This window comes from Littorina saxatilis, linkage group LG13 (assembly GCF_037325665.1).
Source record: "Littorina saxatilis isolate snail1 linkage group LG13, US_GU_Lsax_2.0, whole genome shotgun sequence".
In the NCBI taxonomy this organism is placed as follows: domain Eukaryota; kingdom Metazoa; phylum Mollusca; class Gastropoda; order Littorinimorpha; family Littorinidae; genus Littorina; species Littorina saxatilis.
The window spans coordinates 31007638-31029548 of record NC_090257.1 but is presented as its reverse complement, the minus strand read 5'-3'; the positions used below and the strand labels follow the sequence as shown (position 1 = coordinate 31029548).

At 41.2% G+C, this 21911-nt stretch overlaps 1 protein-coding gene and 1 long non-coding RNA gene across 2 annotated transcripts in view; one reads left to right on the top strand and one right to left on the bottom strand.

The window, feature by feature from the left end:
- The window catches only part of LOC138945486 (serine-rich adhesin for platelets-like), a 252698-nt gene that overhangs the window by 90384 nt on the left and 140403 nt on the right, over positions 1-21911 (bottom strand). The window lies entirely within an intron of this gene.
- LOC138945494 (uncharacterized) lies at positions 5194-12116 on the top strand. The gene is made up of 4 exons (XR_011449013.1): positions 5194-5974; positions 6765-6855; positions 7860-9993; positions 10431-12116. It is a non-coding gene; the product is annotated as an uncharacterized lncRNA (long non-coding RNA).

The window sequence follows — 21911 nt, the reverse complement described above, 5'->3', positions numbered from 1 at the left end:
TCGCAAAATGGCGACTGCGCTGTCTGCGATAGAAACACAAAGTTATGCATCAATACACAAAACTCCAACCAAAAGTTGTGAAGATGAAATCAGGCAGAACGATAACCACTGGGAGGATCCTGTTTCAGGAGAATAGGAAATGGGGATCAGCGACGGTATTCATGACAACACAAATCCTCGTCAATCCAGGCGCTCCGTTACAAGTAATCCATTATATCACACGACACAAAGAAAGACCGGGACGTGGATTTAGGACTGGCGTAAACGAGATTTTCCTTGTGCTCAGATTACAAACAAACAAACAAACAAACAAACCCCGTCAAATAGCAACACGTGCGTGCGTGTGTGTGTGTGTGTGTGTGTGTGTGTGTGTATGTGTGCGTGTGCGTGCGTGCGTGCGTGAGTTCATGCATGCGTGCGTGTGTGTTTCGGCACGTACGCAATTTTCCCACGACTATTCCTACCGAAAAAGATTCATTTAAACAACAGCAAAGAAACGTAAGAGTCAAAATCACTTTCCACTTGCAGTTCAGTACATGTACTAGTAACAGGGCATTCTTCGTCTGTACTTCGGTATACATGTTTATCTGCATGTATGATTATGCATGGGGTCACATGTCGCTATTTGCATACAGCCTTGCGTGCGGTGTCAGACCTACATGTGAATATTCATAACGTCGACTTCTCATTTTGCATGTCGTTCCATCTTCTAGTCATGAGAGCGGCATTGCCATGCATCTTAAAGTCTAAACGCTCGGAAGACGGATGTGCCGATACAGGTCTTCCTGGTGTCGTCAATATCTAGCAGCTCCGACTTAAAAGGCACGCTCTTTTCCGTGTAAACAGTCCGGTTCATCGTCTCAGATGTAGCCAGGCTTTTACATGGGATAAGACCGTTCCTTCACATACACATACCAAACATCGGGTCATCGTCTCACATCTAGCCAGGCTTGTACATGGGATGAGACCGTTCCTTCACATACACATACCAAACATCAACCCTCTCGTTGCACGTGCTGGGGTGAGCTGGATCTTGGTGATGAATGTATTTCTAAAATAAAGCCACTAGTGGCATTTTTGAAATTATTTCATCAAGAAATGACCAATGTGCACAGAGAACACCCATGTTGTTCAGTGTGGGTATGTGACCAAGTGGAGGGATTGTCGTATTCAATGTAAAACCCTCAGGGGCGGAGCAGTTAAGCCAGAAGGGGCGGGGTCCAGGGGGTCTGGTGGGCAAAGCCCCCCGGAAGCTGAAGAATTGTAGCTATTTTATAAACAATTTGTGGCTTATATCCTTGATTTTAAACATGATCAACTGGTGTCAGCAGCCACTTATTATTTCTTTAAAAGAAATGTTGTTTTCTCACAGACAGAAAAAAAATCTTTTTTTGTGTGTTGACGGGGAAGCCCTGTACCCCCCCCCCCCCCCCTAATCCGCCCCTGAACCTTGCCAGATCTGAGACAGCGACCCGAACTGTTTACACGAGAAGGAGTGTACCTTAAAAGACATCACGTCGACATACTTTGACTCTTATTCCTACACTGTTCTCATTATTCTTTCTCCCTCAGCCACCCTTCTCTCCTACCCGCCCCTCTTCCCTCTTCCTATCATCTATCACACCACTCTTCCCCTCCAAATAACCTTTCATATTACAAAAGTTGGTTTTTTTAGCAAACTTAAAGACAAGAAATTATCTTCTAAAACAAAACACATTCGTCTTCCATGTTCAGATCCAAATCACAAAAGCACCAGACACAAACTCAGCGAGGAGAAAAGGGCGGATAATAAGAGAGAGGAGAGAAAAGGGCGGATAATGAGATAGAGGAGAGAAAAGGGCGGATAATAAGAGAGAGGAGAGAAAAGGGCGGATAATAAGAGAGAGGAGAGAAAAGGGCGGATAATAAGAGAGAGGAGAGAAAAGGGCGGATAATAAGAGAGAGGAGAGAAAAGGGCGGATAATAAGAGAGAGGAGAGAAAAGGGCGGATAATAAGAGAGAGGAGAGAAAAGGGCGGATAATAAGAGAGAGGAGAGAAAAGGGCGGATAATAAGAGAGAGGAGAGAAAAGGGCGGATAATGAGATAGAGGAGAGAAAGGGGGAAGAACTTACGGACAGTAATGAAGAGAGAACAGGTGGAGATTGAACGATTGATCATTGACAGGGTTTCTTAGCCACACAGAACCGATCAATCTTTGTTATTTTTGTCTCTTTTTCAAATTTGTTCCACTTTGTAAATAAAAGTATTCGCATTCAAGGCGGATACCAGTAAAGAGGAGATGATTCCCTCAGCAGGAGAGGGGAAGGGGGGGGAGGGGGGAGAGGGGGGGGGGAGGGGGGGTCTCAGGAAAGCTAGAAGACGAGGACGTTGAGAAACAAGTGGAAAAAAGGGGCATGGAGGAAGGAGATACAACCCGAACGCGATTGAAAAATACATTAACAAAAGTTCGTTCTCTTCCTTGATGCTAACCTTAACTCCCTACGCACGAAAAGGAAAAATGCAAAATTTCCAATTTGCACTAAACACTTTACTTTCCACAGGCTACTGTGTTTGTTTCTTTTATTCCACGAGATAATGTTGAGAATCACACGTTCACAACAGCCTGTTTGACTGTCCTGCGATTCGTCACAGCATTGAGGAGATGGTATCCTATTTCCGCTTTCGCGCCAGGGTGCAATCAATATTTTCATCCTTGCAAATTAGCAAATTCGAAAAAAATGCGGAGGGGTGTTTGTAGAGGGGGGGGGGGGTGGGGGGGGGGTGGAGAAACATTATCCTCGAGGAGAAAAGTGCTTCAACATTTGAAAAGTAGGTTATTCTTGCAACTTCCTTGAGAAATTGCAGAAAGTGAAGGAAACTAAATTCTCGGGAGAGAAAGAAAAGCTTCAACTGCACATGTTCACAAAAAGTATTCTTGCGACTTCCATTATCTTCTTACAGAATCGAAGAGATCAGCGCTGATGTCGAACTCAATGTAAACCCTCCTACGCATGAAATCGAACGTTCACTCCCACTGGCGCACAAACAGAACGGAACAAACAGAAAAAGCATCCTTAGGATTTCTTTTCCTTCTCGAGAAAAAGACATTCTAAACACACCCTATCTGCACTGCTCTTCTATCTTAACTTTCCCCTCCGCCCAACTTCTTACTCTCGCTCACCCCCTCACCCCCTTTTCACCCTCATCTTGTTGGAGGAAAAAACATGAACAGGATGACGTCATACTGCACTATTGAAGCTTTCCATTGCCAGAATCAGAGGTGTTCAATGCCTCTCCTCGAAAAGGAATGGCAAGAAAATCTCGTTTCATTTGCATGGCTCACTCATGCGGTCAATGTCGTTGAACATGCGCTTTGTTAAATATCGCCCCATATTAGATTCTTCCTACCCTCCCCCCCCCCTCCCCCCTCCCCCCCCCTTGTCATTGTCGAGGTAGAGGGTGTAATTGAACATGAAGATGCATCTGCAACTTCTCTCTCTCGCTCTCGCTCTCTCTCTCTCTCTCTCTCTCTCTCTCTCTCTCTCTCTCTCTCTCTCTCTCTCTCTCTCTCTCTCTCTGTCCCTCTCTCTCTCTCTCTCGCTCTCTCTCTATACGATTACCATTCCCTATGTCTATTTAATTTTACTGCTCTCTCTCTCTCTCTCTCTCTCTCTCTCTCTCTCTCTCTCTCTCTCTCTCTCTCTCTCTCTCTCTCTCCCTCTCTCCCTCTCTCTCTCTCTCTCTCTCCGTTTCTCTCTCTCTCTGTCTCTCTGTCCCTGTCTGTCCCTCTCTTTCTCTCCCTGTCTCTGTCTCTCTCTGTCTCTCTCTCTCTCTCTCTGTCCCTCTCTCTCTTCGATTACCGCTCCCTATGTCTATTTAATTGTACAGCTCTCTCTCTTTCTCTCCTCTCTCTGTCTGTCTGTCTGACTGTCTGTCTCTGTCTGTCTCTGTCTCTCTCTCTCTCTGTCTGTCTGTCTGTCTCTGTCTGTCTGTCTGTCTGTCTGTCTCTCTCTCTCTCTCTCTGTGTCTCTCTGTCTGTCAGTCTGTCTGGTCTGTCTGGTCTGTCTGTCTCTCTGTCTCTGTCTCTGTCTCTCTCTGTCTCTCTCTGTCTCTCTCTCTCTCTCTCCCCATCCCATCCCCGCCAGGATTGAAGATGTCTCAATCCGTACCTCGTAACTGGATTCGGTGTCTATTGTGATCAACCTGTCCGTTTCTGTTACGACCGGGACCACTGAGATGGTCACACAATCCGATTTGCTGTATGTAATTCTTTCACACACACACACACACACACGCACTGACGCACGCACGTACTAACGCACGCGCACGCACACACACACACACACACACACACACGCCCATCAAACCTCCCCACCCACCCCCCCTCACACACACACACACACACACATCACACAACACAAACGATTTTGGCGACTGATTGAATTACCTTTCTCAAACCGAGACCCAGTTGTTGGACTGGCTGTCTCGTCTCACACACTGACACAGACCATAGATATCCCTTGACAGGATCGCCAACTCTGCGCGCGCGCCAACGCTGGCTCTGTTTCGAACTCCCGTCTGCGGCTGCGAGAGGTTTTGACAGTAACTTTACTTCCGGTGCAGTCTTTCAACACATGGAGAAGAAGGAGAATTTCGAAGGGGAGGTGGAGTTTGTGGCTGAGGTATGTGAAAAGCAAACAAAGCAATACAAAAAGATCATTGCTGATGATTGAAATGAGTCATGTGAATCAACAATAAAGATTGATTGTGGACGGCACGTCATTATTTTTGTTTTTAACACTTGAAACGCGAGAGCATCTGACACACTGGTAAATCCGAAGCTGTGCACTCAAGCTGATCAGCAGATCGTTTTTCTGCAGAATTCTCGTTCACATCGGCCACTATTTTAGCTCAGCGAACCGACAAATTTGCAACAGAACAATTTCTGAATGTCAGAAATTCGGCTGTAGATTTATAGATACCCTTTCTATTCCATGGTTGTTGTTTTTTCAGGGGGAAAGTACCGACATCTCAATCGCTGAAAAGATGACAGCATCACCACAAAAGAAACTCCAAGAATTGCCAAAAGTAAGTAAAAATATTGACAGATCTATGTAAAAGACTATGAAAATTTAGAACTGGAACAACAGATATTCAAGAAATAACCGATAAGTGATATATTATAACTGAACCATTGATTGATTTGAATGTACATCATGCCAAACACTGTACAAAAGGAAGACGTGGAACTTGCGAAGAAAATGCGAAAAAGTGTTTGTGGGTTATCGTCCCTAGTCACATGCTGGCGGCGAAAACAAAATGGCGGATCGCGTAGGTACCGATCGTGTGCGAGGTGGTGGTAAATAATTGTGCTCGGCTTTTTGTTGCAAGAACGCCCGTTACAAACAGAGCTGCTTCGGGAAAACTTTCCACAAGTTCCCTACAGAAGAAAAAAGGTGGGTTGTGCAGTGATTATTTCATCAGGTTTACCTTCTTCAGAATGAGAATGCAATGGCTCGAGTCAACTCACTCAGTAGACTACAGCGTCAGCGAGTACTTACGACTGTGAGTGTGAGTCAGCAGTCAGTACAAAACAACAGTTTACACTTGATGACAAACCCGTGGGCATATTTGCCGAAACCTTTATCAAACCTTGCTTACGGGAAAACTACAGTACAAAGGTACATCACTCATCCGTTTTGCGTTCAGGCAGAGCGTTAGATTTAGACTGAAGATCTGATTTAGCTTTCTTTGTCTTTCCTTTTTGCTTAGTTTAACAATAACATTGTTGTTTTTATTGTCAAACTAGGTGCAGAATATGGATGCAATTCACAAGGCGAGAGGACTTTGAAAAGCTGCAGCCAGCTGCTGTTCAAGGTCTCAAGCTTTGTACTGATCACTTTGAGGCCAACCAGTAAAACAATCCTGCAGAGAGGATCACTTGTGTGGAATGCTGTCCCGACATTGTTTGCAGTGCCCAATCCACCACCGAAGGTTATTTATTTATTGGTTTTAGGTTTTTGCAAACCAAAGAAGCACACTATTAAATGCAGGTTGAGTAATGACAAGTTTGAGGCTGATGTAAGAATTGAAAACAACAGCATTGTTCCCATCAAATAATGCCTGTTTGCATTTAGCGCAAAAAAATGATAAGGCCAACAAAAAAAAGTTACTTATTTTGGATCGACGTCCTGATTATGATGATATGATGAACTTATTTTGCAAAAAAACAGCCCCAAATGGCAAAAAAGGTATAGGGTCGGCGTCAACAACAAAAAAGTTGTATGTTTCTGGTCACCTGACCCTACCTATGTTTTCCCCGACGACCCTAGACATTTTTTTTTTGGCATTTTCAAAAATAAAAGGGGTATTCGAAAATCAATTGTTTTCCTGTTTTTCAACAAAATAGTTTAAAAGATGGTTTTAAAAAAAAAGGTTAGAAAAAAAATCTCCACCTTTAGTCATGTTAGGTCACAAAAAAGTCTGTTTAAGGTAACATAGGCCCCCCAAAAATAGCGTCGGTAGGTCGGCTTTTTAGTTTTGTATTTTAGCCATCTGAATATTTTAATTTTATTTTTTAATGCCCCCAAAAAGTCTAGGGCCGGTGGGAAAAAAATAGGGTCGGTCCGGATACCGTAAACAGATTATTTTTTGTTTTGCCTTACCAGAAACATACACTTTTTGTGTGTGGCCTAAGACCAATGCCATGAAATTGGGAGAAATGTTTCATTGTGACTGGGTGTTGGTTGTGAGTTTGTCAGTTAAAGAGCTGTGCAATTTGCAGGTTGCTAGTGGGAGGAAGCCACCATCGCAAAGGGTAGCTACAAATGAAGCCAGCACCGACCTGTCGCCTGATACACAAATTGTTCAACCAGGTAAGAGATTTTTAACCATGAAGAACACCCTGACATCAAAAAATGTTTAAACCCATCCATTACATAGTTGATAATCGCTGTATAGGGTGACGGGCGCTGGGGCGGGGTGGTAAGACGTCGGTCTATTAACTCGGAAGGTCGAGGGTTCGAATCCCGGTCGCGGCCGCCTGGTGGGTTAAGTGTGGAGATGTTTCCGATCTCCCAGGTCAACTTATGTGCAGACCTGCTAGTGACTTATCCCCCTTCATGTGTACACGCAAGCACAAGACCAAATACGCACGAAAAAGATCCTGTAATCCATGTCAGAGTTCGGTGGGTTTTAGAAACACAAAAATACCCCGCATGCTTCCTCCGAAAGCGGCGTATGGCTGCCTAAATGGCGGGGTAAAAACGGTCATACACATAAAATTCCACTTGTGCAAATAAATGAGTGCACGTGGGAGTTTCAGCCCACGAACGCAGAAGAAGAAGAAGCTGTATAGGGCGGATGCATGGATGGATGAAATTGTACCTGTAGTTCCCACACGTAAAGATGGGAAACATATCCTGTTAGAGGCATGGTTTGACAAGAAACAATTAAGTGGCTCTATTCCCATCTCCCCCCCCCCCCCCCCCTTTCCCCGTCGCGATATAAGCTTCGTGGTTGAAAACGACGTTAAACACCAAATAAAGAAAGAAAGAAAGAGGCATGGTGTGTGAGGAGTTTACCTGGTACTGTTGTCCTAATCAATCAATCAATCAATCAATATAAAGCTTATATAGCGCGTATTCCGTGGGTACAGTTCTAATGGCCTCACCCATTCAGTACCAAACAAGGTCAATTCCATCATTGTTCCACATCGAATCCATAGTTGCTAATACACTTCATTTCTGGCCTGCCTTCCTACGCTATTGTTTATTTTCATTTTGTGATTGAATTACACATGTTTTAATTTCTTCCAGGTTGTAACTTGTTATGGTTATGTTATTTTATGTGTGTTTTGTGTGTGTGTTTTCTTTTTTAGATGACATTCAGGCGATCCTGGAGGACATAGGATGTAAAGCATCAAAGTCGTCATCCTCCCCATCCCCTCGTGAAGCGGAACTTCGGCAGAAGGTCAACAAACTGAGGAGCAAGGTTTTCCGATTAGAAAAGAAAACGATGGAACCCCGTGTAAAACGAGCGAGTAAATTAGCCAAGCCTCCCAAGAAAGACTTTGTAATAGAACAGTTGTCTCATATATTATCAGGCGAGGCGAGCTATTTTGCCATTTATGCCTGTTACATATTTACCGGTTATCTGCTGCTGTGTCCATTCCTGGCAGAGACGGAACGCATGTTACCAAGGAGCCGAAGGAGAGTCGATGAGATGAGAGAATGTGATTAACAATTGCCAACTCTCTCCGTACAAAGAGGGTCCAAAATTGTATCAAAATATAGATCGTAGGGAATTCAAAATAAAAAAAAAGAGACAAAACATGTACTTCGGCTCATAGAGCCTTCTTTAATTTTTGACTCAAAAGTCCATGCTCCGAGAGTCCTTTTTTTAATTTTGAATTGCCTACCATCTATATTTTTATACATTTTCAAAAAGATTCAACAGTCACCTTCCGTTATTCTTGAACTTGGCTATCCCAGCCTTACCTCAACATTCGATATTCCTGTGATACTTTTGACGTAAAATCAATTTTTACTGTAAAACACTTCGGCAAGAGGATTGGTCCAAGCAAACAAATAATAAACTTGTAAGATTTTTCCTGATATTTCCGATCAATTGCCTATGGTTTTATTTAGCTAAAAGATTCAAACGTCACACCTATGACCCATGGCTATTTTTAAGGGGAGAGTAGCATCCCTGGTGTGTTGTTTTTGATGTACCTTTTGGTCTGTTTACAGTAACATAGGCACACAAAAAGAGGGTCGGTAGGTCGGCTTTTCTTAATTTTTTTTTTATAACCATCTTTTTAAATTATTTTGCAAAAAAACAGGAACAAAATTGATTTTTTTTCTTTTTCTTTTTCTCCAAATGCCAAAAAAAAGGTCTAGGGTTGGCGGGGAAAAAATAATAGGGTTGGTCGGGATACCGTAAACAGACTATTTTGCTTTGTTTTGCCTAAGCAATGACTAACAAACTTTCTTTAGGGTCTGACATTGTATATACTATACAACTTTTTGGGGTATTAACTAAATACATGTATACAGTTTTTGATTCCTTTTATACTTTTTCACAAATTACCCCCCCCCCCCCCCCCCTTTTTTTTTTGTAGTCTGCCCTGGGGGCGGGAGGTCTCCTAATTTCGGTTTCTAGGGTCATCTTATGCTTCCCCATGAGCTGAGAACTTAATTTAAAATGGGCCACGATTTTTTTATTTGTATTTTGTAATTGTGCCTTTGTCCAGTCACATGATTTCACTTTGTACTTAAAAACTTGGCACTGTCATCATTTTATTGCTATTTATTGTTCAGTTGTTCAGTATTTATTGCTATTGGGCATCAGTTGTTCAGTTGCCCTCTTTCGAATGAGCCATGCATGCATTATGGATGTGTTTAGCGAATGGGGATACCTCAAGCAATGTAAAAAAAAGAAACAATGTGAAGCAAACATATAGCACCAAATAAAATAACCGAATCAGAATGGAAACTTCTTCAGTGTATGTGTGTGTGTGTGTGTGTGTGTGTGTGTGTGTGTGTGTGTGTGTGTGTGTTTGCTGTTTTAAATACCGAAAATGTGAAAATAAAGCAAGTCACAACATGAGAAAGATCGACTGTACTAGTCATAACAAAGCAGGAGACAGTCTGGTCAGCATGCAGCAAAGGGGAATAACTCATATTTAGCCATTCTCATTTCTAAGCATGCCCAATGAGGAAGTTATCCTTCTTCCCATTGTAGTTTCTTTGATCATGCATGGAAGTTAAAAATGGTGCAGGAACTGAAGTCAGATCAACACATCAAAAAGATCAGTGCAATATATTTGTTTTCTTTCCCCTCCAGCATAATTCTGTTTTGATATATGCTTGATGTCTTCTGTTGTTTTTAAATTCATTGTCACTTCTAAATTGCATGCTTTATTGCAGAACGCTTGTGCATGATCTACCAAGAATGACAACTGCCTTTCGCCGGAGCTCAGAGGGCTTGTCGACCAATTCAGTAATTGAAAAGTAAGTTTTTGAGTAAGGCGATATAAAAAAATCAGCTTGCAAAGTCCCAGTACCTGAAAGATCACTTTCATTCATAGTTTTCGAGCAAAAATACTGCTTCGTTGCACAGAGAGGCTACTGTTTACAAATATTTTAGGTACATGCCTGCCACTACAATATTTCATGTGTTTTTTAGGATCATTGATAGCACATGTCATAGTTGAAAGACATGATAAGGATTCATGAAAGTGGTTTGTCAACACGTTCTATAACGACAAATGGAATAAAAAATTTAATATGTTCACATCCATTCATGTAAAGTGTAGTTTTGGGTTGTTGTCGTGTGTTGTTGGTTTTGATTGTGTGCATGCATCTACATCTTCAGTTTCACTCTTGGGTTGATTTCTGCTATATTTGTGTGTTGTTTTATTTATAATATTTTATTTTCTGTGTTTTAGGTGCAGATCTGGAAGAGAAACTTCTGCTTCTTCATGACTGCCTAGTTCCCTGAGGCAAGGTTGGGAATGCTGCCAAGGAGAAGGCGTGGGCCAGGTACTACTCTGCTTTTTCAACCCAGCATTCAGGCATTACTGAGTTGACAGTATCCCCTGCAGTTTCAGCCTGGATTGCCTTGAACATGTTTATACTGTTGGTGTCTTAAAGGCCTATGAAGAAAAACTAGGGAACCAGTAAGTGCATTAGAAATCAAAGAGGATGAAGAGGACAATGCAAAGTATGTTGGAGGATGTGTTGCCAAAAAGCTAAAACAGAGAGTTTGGTGTCTCCAAAAGAGTGCGTACAGAGATGAGAAATTGCAGTGTTTGGAAGCCCTGACTTGCGCACCTGAATCCTACAGTGAAAAGAGTGAAAACACCCCTGACATGACAAGCATGCTGAACAAGGGCAAACTGACCTTTGTCAAGCCCAATGTATTGCAGATGTGTCTGTCCATGCAACACAAAGCAGAAATCTTAAACAGAATGAGGCAAAGCGTTGATGATATCAAATAACCAAAGGGAAGTAATTGCTCTTTATTCATACGACATGACCGTGTAATAGAGTAAGCGAGAGTTGTACAAAACCTTTTCTCCTGGCACCTGAGAGAATAACAAGCATTGAAATATACAAGCGACTTTCATCCTCTCGTGCCAGGAGAAAAGGTTCCGTACAACTCTCGCTTAATCTATTACACATGTCGTATGCATAAAGAGCGATTACTTTACTTCCCTTTGGTGATTTGATGTCCATGGAACATATTTTCTGGGAAACCTGTGCATCAACACACAGGCAAAAGCAGATGACTTTATTGAACCATGCAGGAACAGTGATGCTGTTCCGGTGTGTTTTTATGACACTTTGTATTCATTTGATCTTTCACAAGCTGTTCAAGAAGACACTTTGCAAAATGTTCTGTTTTTTTTTTAAATAAGACTCCACCACAAACTGAAGACAATGATGGACAAAATGAAATGTACATGGAAAGAAAAGACTGAGGAAAAAGCTGAAAACATGCAATGTTGGACAAAATGAAATGCACATGGAAAGAAAGGAGTTTGAGGAAAAAGCTGAAAACATACAATGTTGAGAACAATCAGGAAGGATCTCTGTAGTGTGTTGTGTATGATCTTTCTTCATGCAGTACAAACTATCCCATCTGATCAAGTGCATGTACATTGAATTTGAACTTCTTGATTGTTGTCTTAGGTGTCGATTTTTTGTGTTAAAATCTGCTGTCGTTAAAATGTACTTCTCTTCCTATTTGGTTCAGTATTGTATCACATGGCTTGTTCAGTGCCTGTTCTGTATTTTCATGAGTCCATGTAAATTTAAGTCTGCAACATGAAAAATTTAAACATATTCATTTTGCTATGGTTCAAACCTAATTCCTTTATGTACTTGTTCAAAATATAATTTTGACAGCGATATATTTTGCAAACAGTTTTCATTTCAAAATCAATTGTCAGCCACTTGATAAATGTCTTGCATCGATGCGTCTGATTGTTTTTATGTTGACCACTATGTACACCGGAATTTGCTTTGCTTTCCTAATAGAACATGTTCAGTCGCATACCAGCAACACTTTGTTATAACCTTGAATGGTTGAAAACAACGTTAAACACCAAATAAAGAAAGAAAGAAAGAAAGCAACACTTTGTTAACGTTTGAATGGAATTGGAAGTTGTATGAACTCAAATAGAGCATATGTATCTTTGGTCACAGTGACACACACCATACAGTGACAATTAATGCAGGGCCGGACTAGGGCTACGGGGGGGGGGGGTTATGCAACCCCCCCTCCCCAACCTAAACATGTACCTCACTTATTTAAAAAAAATGTATTATTGTTTATTTTATGCCGTTTCATGCAAGGAGCGACCATTTTCCTATCTCAGAATATGACCTACCCTTCCCCTGACCCCCACAAGGGGCAGAGGAACATCCCCCTGGACCACCACTGGCAACCCCCCCCCCCCCCCTCCTCTTTGCTTAGTCCGGCCCTGTAATGTACCAACATTCACTATCTCACTCAGTCTCAATTCGCACAATTTGACACAAGAAAGATTCCTATTCATACACATGCATATATTTAATCAATGAAGTAGATACATTCTCAAACAAAGTTTCAACATGTTGCACCCAAATTAAAGCATAAATTCTTGTGACATTTAATTTAATTAATTAATTAACGGGAATTAATCAATGCTTTAATTTGGGAGTTTGAAATTTGTTGCAATAATTTCTTGGTCAAGTTTATTTACATTCTCTGCTAAAGAGCTTTACAGTCAAATCCAATTTTCCACACCTAACCTATAAAACACAACATTCCAAATGGAAAAAAAAAAAAATCATTCTCTTGGCTCAGAATTGGTGTTGATTAATTGTAACACAAAGCGATTTACTGAAAATGTTACTTGTCACTCACTTCAACACTGTCGCCAAGCCAGTCTAAACTGCAGCACGCTGCTTCAGGAGGGACTTTTTCCTTTACACTTTAAATCCAAACACCATCGGCTGCGTAGAAAAATCACTGAAAATGCTGACTCAAAGTCAAACCTTAACCAAGCTGGCCTCCAGGCTCCAGCACAACAACCTTAACCACCTGGTTCCCCTCGTTCTTCGCGAGGCACCATGACTCGGGAAGCTGCTGTACATCACGACACAGTTCTTCAAAGTTGTAGTTGCAACAACCTCTGGCAATTCTGGTGCGGGACGGAATGTCTGAAAAAAAGCAGAACAATAAACCCTTAGTAAAACTAAATTTCTAGAGAAATAAGTCTAACTGTCCATACAAATAGCTGGATGATAGCTATTAATGGCAGTTGATAGACGTTTGAAGTTGAACGATTTGGTGGAGAATAGGTCGACAAGCTCTCTGAGCTCCGGTGAAAGGCAGTTGAAAGGCAGAAAGAACAAGCGTTCTGCAATAAAGCATGCAATTTAGAAGTGACAATGAATTTAAAAACAACAGAAGACATCAAGCATATAGACTATATGCAAGAGGGGAGAGAAAACAAATATATTGCACTGATCTTTTTGATGTGTTGATCTGACTTCAGTTCCTGCACCATTTTTAACTTCCATGCATCATAGACCTATCAATGGTTCAGTTATAATATATCACTTATCGGTTATTTCTTGAATATCTGTTGTTCCAGTTCTAAATTTTCATAGTCTTTTACATAGATCTGTCAATATTTTTACTTACTTTTGGCAATTCTTGGAGTTTCTTTTGTGGTGATGCTGTCATCTTTTCAGCGATTGAGATGTCGGTACTTTCCCCCTGAAAAAACAACAACCATGGAATAGAAAGGGTATCTATAAATCTACAGCCGAATTTCTAACACTCAGAAATTGTTCTGTTGCAAATTTGTCGGTTCGCTGAGCTAAAATAGTGGCCGATGTGAGCGAGAATTCTGCAGAAAAACGATCTGCTGATCAGCTTGAGTGCACAGCTTCGGATTTACCAGTGTGTCAGATGCTCTCGCGTTTCAAGTGTTAAAAACAAAAATAATGACGTGCCGTCCACAATCAATCTTTATTGTTGATTCACATGACTCATTTCAATCATCAGCAATGATCTTTTTGTATTGCTTTGTTTGCTTTTCACATACCTCAGCCACAAACTCCACCTCCCCTTCGAAATTCTCCTTCTTCTCCATGTGTTGAAAGACTGCACCGGAAGTAAAGTTACTGTCAAAATCGTCTTTTCCGCTTTCCGCTACTTGGTGAGCGCGCGCAACGAGTTGGCGATCCCGTCATAATACACATCTATGCACAGACACAGAGCTGTCTTGTCTGGCTGTCGCGGTAAAGGTTTGTCAGCAACCAATTTATGACTGGGACTACTGAGACAGTGAGAACCCCCGGACAAGTCCCACTATTGTGTTAGACGTGAAATCAGTCCTGTGGCTTGCTCTTCTCTCTATTATAAAGCCAACAATTCAAAACAACTGCACTTCTGTGAGTCGCACTTCGACAACAAACATTATACGTTAATTGGATCTGTGATCCAAACATGGCTTTTGGTCAATCGAGATGGAAGTTTATTCCACAAGCCCGTAGGGCGAGTGGAATAAACTGCCATCGAGATTGACCAAAAGCCATGTTTGGATCACAGATCCAATTAACATATATATCTCGACATTCACTGGTCTTAGGGTTTTTGTTTTCAAAGAAGAAAGAAACTTGCTTGAACACGGACCACTTCTCCGAGCAAAATCAACAAACCTAATCACTCGCATTCCACCTCAAGGTCTCGGCCAACCAAGACTATGGCATACTCGTAGCAAAGCCGCCGAATGGTACCGTAAACCAAGAATAGTGACGTAAGAGAATAGAATGTCGTCTTTTGATTTGGAACGTGACGTGTTTCAGAACTTCTTCTGGACAACTCGGATGGTCTTCTGCGTAGTGGTTGGCACGAGATTCTTTTTCTTCTTCGACAGTTCATCCTCCGATACTGTAGCAAAACGTTTCATCTTTTTTTCACTTTCGAGTATGCGGACGACTGAACTTGACCGCTAAAAAGTAGTCCTTTCGGTATTATTACGCCGAGTCTGAACATGAGGTCTGAACATTGTTTTTAGGCAGGATCTAGGTGAAAGCGAGGCTGTTCTTATCTCTGTGTACAGTCCAGAGAGAGATAAATACAGGTCGAGACATATGGTCTTAGATCTCCAACCTATGGCAGATGTGATTACTTGCAGATGGACTTATGCTCTCTTGTCATCTTGGTCAGATGAACGAACGTGGTTTTGCTGTCATAAAAGTGGTAATTCCAGCATGTTTTGCACTCCATTTTTTGTCAGAAGATGAGGTTCAAGTACGTAACCCCCCCCCCCTCCCCCAAACACACAAACACATACACAAACACACACACACACACACACACACACGCGCGCGCGCGCGCGCGCACACACACACACACACAAAACAACAGCGTATATGACTGCCGAAATGGCGAGGAAACCCCGACCAAACACACAAAATCCCACTCGTGCACGAGAGTACACGTGGGAGTTGCGGCCAATGAACGCAGAAAGAAAGAAGGAAGTAATTGCATAGAACACTTGTCAGCCTTTCACATCAAAACAATTCCGAGCTTGCCACGACAGCCTTCCGTCGATCAATCACAGGCAGGGCAACTCTCATAAGAATGCACAGTCAGCACTTTTGATTGATGAGGGCAATCACACGATGATAATCCTTGGATCGGACCGCTCAATCTCCAGTCGAGAAGAACATGTTGGTGTGAACATGTGAGTACTCAGCAAACACTCGATGAGACGCCGATGACTCTGAAAGGAGTGATTCTAAAAGCAATTTTTTCAAGCCGTTACCTTGATCATCACTAGTACGACTCCCGGTTTTCACAAAATTCTGCCGCACCAACCAAGTTAGTAAGACACAATCAACCAGCATAGGTAGGACCAGTAGCTTATTTTGTAACAGACATGTTCGATTTCACCAGGAAAATAGCGAAAATGACCTGTTAACGCCATCCACGTGACAGTTAACACCGAGCACAGCAGTAAAACTTGACAGTTCATGCATGTCCGCTGATTGTGAAGCTATATAAACATTATTATCATATTATGCAAATGTATTTGTGGATCAGAAGGCAGAATCAGGTAAAGGTAACTATCACAGGTATCACAGACGGTGAGTCATGTTGACATGAAGTTAAAGTACAAAAACTCGCTCAACGGGTGTCCCTTATATATAACGAGCAAACACTACTGGAGTTTAAAGCGGCGATACACGTACACGCATTCATCGCCGCTTTAAAGTCCAGTAGCTTTACTTGATCAATATTATCGATATCATGCAAGCAAAGCCAGTACTAGGGCTCGTAAAAGGTGGTGTAACTTAGTTTCTGATGTGGTTAGCTGGACAACTATTGAGAATCAGATCAGGTGATATACACATTTGATTACAATTCCCCCAACACAGCGCCTTTAACGACAAACACTGCATATTCCATGAAACGTCCAATTATACGTACAGTAGTATATTTTTGGTTTCAAATCTTAATTCAGACACTAAAATCATGGCACAGCAAAAATAATGTTATATTCTGGAGTAAAAAGAAAACGCCGTCTTAATTGCTAAAAGTAAGCATAGCATAAACAAATAAATACAACTACATACATCACTAAATAATTGAATCAATGAATAAATAAATGAATAACAAAATAAATAAACAAAACTATCAGGTAAGTTAATACACGGTAAATGAATAAAAAACAAATAAATAATTTAAAAAAATTAACCCCAAAAAAGGACAGTCAAAATTGACTGAAGCGGTGAAGCATCTTTAACCAACCTCTACCCAAGTCGCCTGAAAACCGACACTTTTCACCCCCGTCTCCTTCTAGTCTCTCGTCCCCCCCCCCCCCCCCCCATATATATATTTTATTATACTTGTATTCCTCAGACTGATGATTCACCCTTGTGTTCGCCATTCAGCAGACACAATAAATGTTGGCTCACTCTCTCTTCGTCTATACACGATATCTCCCTAAGGATAATGTTATTTTTTTTTGGTTTTTTTAAACGCCATACTGCTGCACCAGTATGACATGATGATTCACTTCTTTAACCACGCTTCGTCGAGTTAAATGGTACCGTCCTTACGTGCACGAGATCGTACAGGAAATGCGACAGGAAAGGTTCGAATGAAAGAAAGACATAATAAGCCTACAGACAGGCAGACTGGCAGACTGACAGACAGGCAGAAGTATACAAACAGACAGACAGACAGATAGACATAGAACAATATATGCACACCAAATTCACTCTCGAATAATTATGCCGGCAGAACTTTACCGAGGAAATGTCAAAACGGCAGAGTCATCGTTTAAAATGTTCTGGTGCGTCAATAACAAGACTGCAAATCGGGCCGCCTTCAATTAAAAATGTCCGTCGCGATATAACCTTGAATGGTTGAAAACGACGTTAAACACCAAATAAAGAAAGAAAGAATTAAAAGTGTATGGCCGAGAAAAAAACTCAACCTAGTTCACTTTTTGCAGTTCTGTTGTGTCAGATGCAACAACGAACTCAAAAGGTTTTCTAAATAAAAGTTCGATCAAAGCAACTCAATTCTTCACCACACGCCGTACATACAGTGTTAGCTTACACAACGTCGTTAACACGCCTCTAAGGCCAAAAAAAAAAGAAGTTGTATGTTTCTGGTCACCCGACCCTACCTAGTTTTTTTCCCGCCGACCCTAGACTTTTTTTATTGCATTTTTTTTAAAAAAAGCAAAAAAACAGCGTCAAAACGAAAGTAACAGACGGCAGACGACACATGGGGGATAACCCCGCATCCCTTTTGTCTCCTTTGTTTTGTAATGTGTTGTCTTTCTCTTTGTATAGTAAGTCCAGTCTCTTTGCGTCACTGTATAGTTATTTTCTACCCTGACCACAAAACAAAACAAAACAAAAATAAATCCCTACCTACCTACCCTATTTTTTTGTAGCCATGTTACCGGAGGAAACATACAACTTTTTTTTGTGTGCCTAAAGTCTAAATACCAAGCCGATAAATAAGCCCTCGAGCCATTCAAACTCTTGAAAAGAATGCGTTCCTGAGCAATGCTGATGACTTCATCAGGCTAAACATATTACTTCCTATGAATACAGCTTACACAAAAGCTTTGAAAAACTGCGGGCGTCATATGTTTCTTAGCATGCACAAACAGACACATAAAAGGGCTAAGAAGAAGAAGAAAAAGAAGAAGAACAACAAGTCGCGTAAGGCGAAATTACAACATTTAGTCAAGCTGTCGAAGTAACAGAATGAAACTGAACTCACTGCATTTTTACAGCAAGAGCGTATACTCGTAGCATCGTCACTCCACCGCTCATGGCAAAGGCAGTGGCCAGTGAAATTGACAAGAAGAGCGGTTTAGTAGTTGCGCTGAGAAGGTTAGCACGCTTTTCTGTATCTCCCTTCGTTTTAACTTCCTGAGCGTGTTTTTAATCCAAACATATCATATCTATATGTTTTTGGAATCAGGAACCGACAAGGAATAAGATGAAAGTGTTTTTAAATTGATTTCGACAATTTAATTTTGATAATAATTTTTATATTTTTAATTTTCAGAGCTTGTTTTTAATTCAAATATAACATATTTATATGTTTTTGGAATCAGAAAATGATGGAGAATAAGATGATCGTAAATTTGAATCGTTTTATAAAAAAAATATTTTTTTTACAATTTTCAGATTTTTAATGACCAAAGTCATTAATTAATTTTTAAGCCACCAAGCTGAAATGCAATACCGAAGTCCGGGCTTCGTCGAAGACTACTTGACGAAAATTTCAACCAATTTGGTTGAAAAATGAGAGCGTGACAGTGCCGCCTCAACTTTCACGAAAAACCGGATATGACGTCATCAAAGACATTTATCAAAGAAAAGAAAAAATCGTTCGGGGATATTAATCCCAGGAACTCTCATAGAAAATTTCATAGAGATCGGTCCAGTAGTTTGGTCTGAATCGCTCTACACACACGCACGCACGCACACACACACATACACCACGACCCTCGTTTCGATCGACATCCGCTTTTTTTTCTCCGGTATTGGCGATTCTTAACCGGTAAAATACCGGAAATTACCGGTAAACGCGATCCCTGTCTATGTTAAAACATTTAGTCAAAACTTGACTAAATGTAACAAGTCGCGTAAGGCGAAAATACAATATTTAGTCAAGTAGCTGTCGAACTCACAGAATGAAACTGAACGCAACGCAACGCAGCAAGACCGTATACTCGTAGCATCGTCACTCCACCGCCCGTGGCAAAGGCAGTGCACGTGGAATTGACAAGAAGAGCGGGGTATTCGTTGCGCTGAGAAGGATAGCACGCTTTTCTGTACCTCTCTTCGTTTTAACTTTCTGAGCGTGTTTTTAATCCAAACATATCATATCTATATATTTTTGGAATCAGGAACCGACAAGGAATAAGATGAAAGTGTTTTTAAATTGATTTCGAAAAAAAAAATTTGATAATAATTTTTATATATTTAATTTTTAGAGCTTGTTTTTAATCCGAATATAACATATTGATATGTTTTTGGAATCAGCAAATGATGGCGAATAAGATAAACGTAAATTTGGATCGTTTTATAAATTTTTATTTTTTTTTACAATTTTCAGATTTTTAATGACCAAAGTCATAAATTAATTTTTAAGCCACCAAGCTGAAATGCAATACCGAACCCCGGGCTTCGTCGAAGAGTACTTGACCAAAATTTCAACCAATTTGGTTGAAAAATGAGGGCGTGACAGTGCCGCCTCAACTTTCACGAAAAGCCGGATATGACGTCATCAAAGACATTTATCAAAAAAATGAAAAAAACGTTCGGGGATTTCATACCCAGGAACTCTCATGTCAAATTTCATAAAGATCGGTCCAGTAGTTTAGTCTGAATCGCTCTACACACACACACACACGCACACACACACACACATACACCACGACCCTCGTTTCGATTCCCCCTCGATGTTAAAATATTTAGTCAAAACTTGACTAAATATAAAAAGAAGAACAACAAGTCGCGTAAGGCGAAATTACAACATTTAGTCAAGCTGTCGAAGTAACAGAATGAAACTGAACTCACTGCATTTTTACAGCAAGAGCGTATACTCGTAGCATCGTCACTCCACCGCTCGATGCACAGGCAGTTTGTTTGTTTGTTCGTTCATGGGCTGAAACTCCCACGGCTTTTACGTGTATGACCGTTTTTACCCCGCCATTTAGGCAGCCATACGCCGCTTTCGGAGGAAGCATGCTGGGTATTTTCGTGTTTCTATAACCCACCGAACTCTGACATGGATTACAGGATCTTTTTCGTGCGCACTTGGTCTTGTGCTTGCGTGTACACACGGGGGTGTTCGGACACCGAGGAGAGTCTGCACACAAAGTTGACTCTGAGAAATAAATCTCTCGCCGAACGTGGGGACGAACTCACGCTGACAGCGGCCAACTGGATACAAATCCAGCGCGCTACCGACTGAGCTACATCCCCGCCCTTCACACAGGCAGTGAAATTGACAAGAAGAGCGGGGTAGTAGTTGCGCTGAGAAGGATAGCACGCTTTTCTTTATCTCTCTTCTATATGTTTTTGGAATCAGGAACCCACAAGGAATAAGATGAAATTGTTTTTAAATCGATTTCGGAAATTTTATTTTAATAATAATTTTTATATTTTTAATTTTCAGAGCTTGTTTTTAATCCGAATATAAAATATTTATATGTTTTTGGAATCAGAAAATGACGAAGAATAAGATGTTTTTGGATCGTTTAATAAAAAAATAATTTTAATTACAAGTTTTCGATTTTTAATGACCAAACTCACTCATTAGTTTTTAAGCCACCAAGCTAAAATGCGATACCAAACCCCGGCCTTGGTCGAAGATTGCTTTGCCAAAATTTCAATCAATTTAATTGAATAATGAGGGTGTGACAGTGCCGCCTCAACTTTTACAAAAAGCCGGATATGACGTTATCAAAGGTATTTATCGAAAAAAGGAAAAAAAACGTCCGGGGATATCATACCCATGAACTCTCATGTCAAATTTCATAAAGATCGGCCCAGTAGTTTAGTCTGAATCGCTCTACACACACACACGGACAGACAGACAGACAGACAGACAGACACACACACACACACACACACACACACACACACACACACACACACACACACACACACCACGACCCTCGTCTCGATTCCCCCCTCTATGTTAAAAAAAAGAGACAAAAGATGTTTTTCACAAGGGAGGTAGCAATCTGAAGTTTAAAACAGCAGGCTGTACACAAGGCTTAAAGCTATAGAGCAGGTTTTCCCAGCTAAGCATATCGTTGAATTCCTCTCTGACCATCGGATTTACTTAAATTCAAACCAATAGAACCACGTTTCAAGCTTTAAGCATATTATTTTCTTTAAGCAAACACACATATATACAGGACGACTTATATGCCGAAAAACATCCCCTGTTATGGCGGAGAAAAGACAAAGAGAATGTGGTCAGAAAGTGGAGAATTTTAAAATGAACCTCGTCCGATTCGAAGAATATCATTTCATCCCTGCCTTCCGCACTTCTAATGCTGGGGGGAGGGGGAGGGGGAGGGGGAGGGGGGGGGGAGGGGGAGGGGGAGGGGGGAGGAGGTGTGCGTTGTGGAGTTGCACTTTATTTCAAGACATGAATTAAGGGTTTCCGAATCTGATTTCTTTCTTTCTTTATTTAATGTTTAACGTCGTTTTCAACCATGAAGGTTATATCGCGACGAGGAAAAGGTGGGGGCGGGGGGATGGGATAGAGCCACTTGTTAATTGTTTCTTGTTCACAAAAGCACTAATCAAAAAATTGCTCCAGGGGCTTGCAACGTAGTACAATATATGACCTTACTGGGAGAATGCAAGTT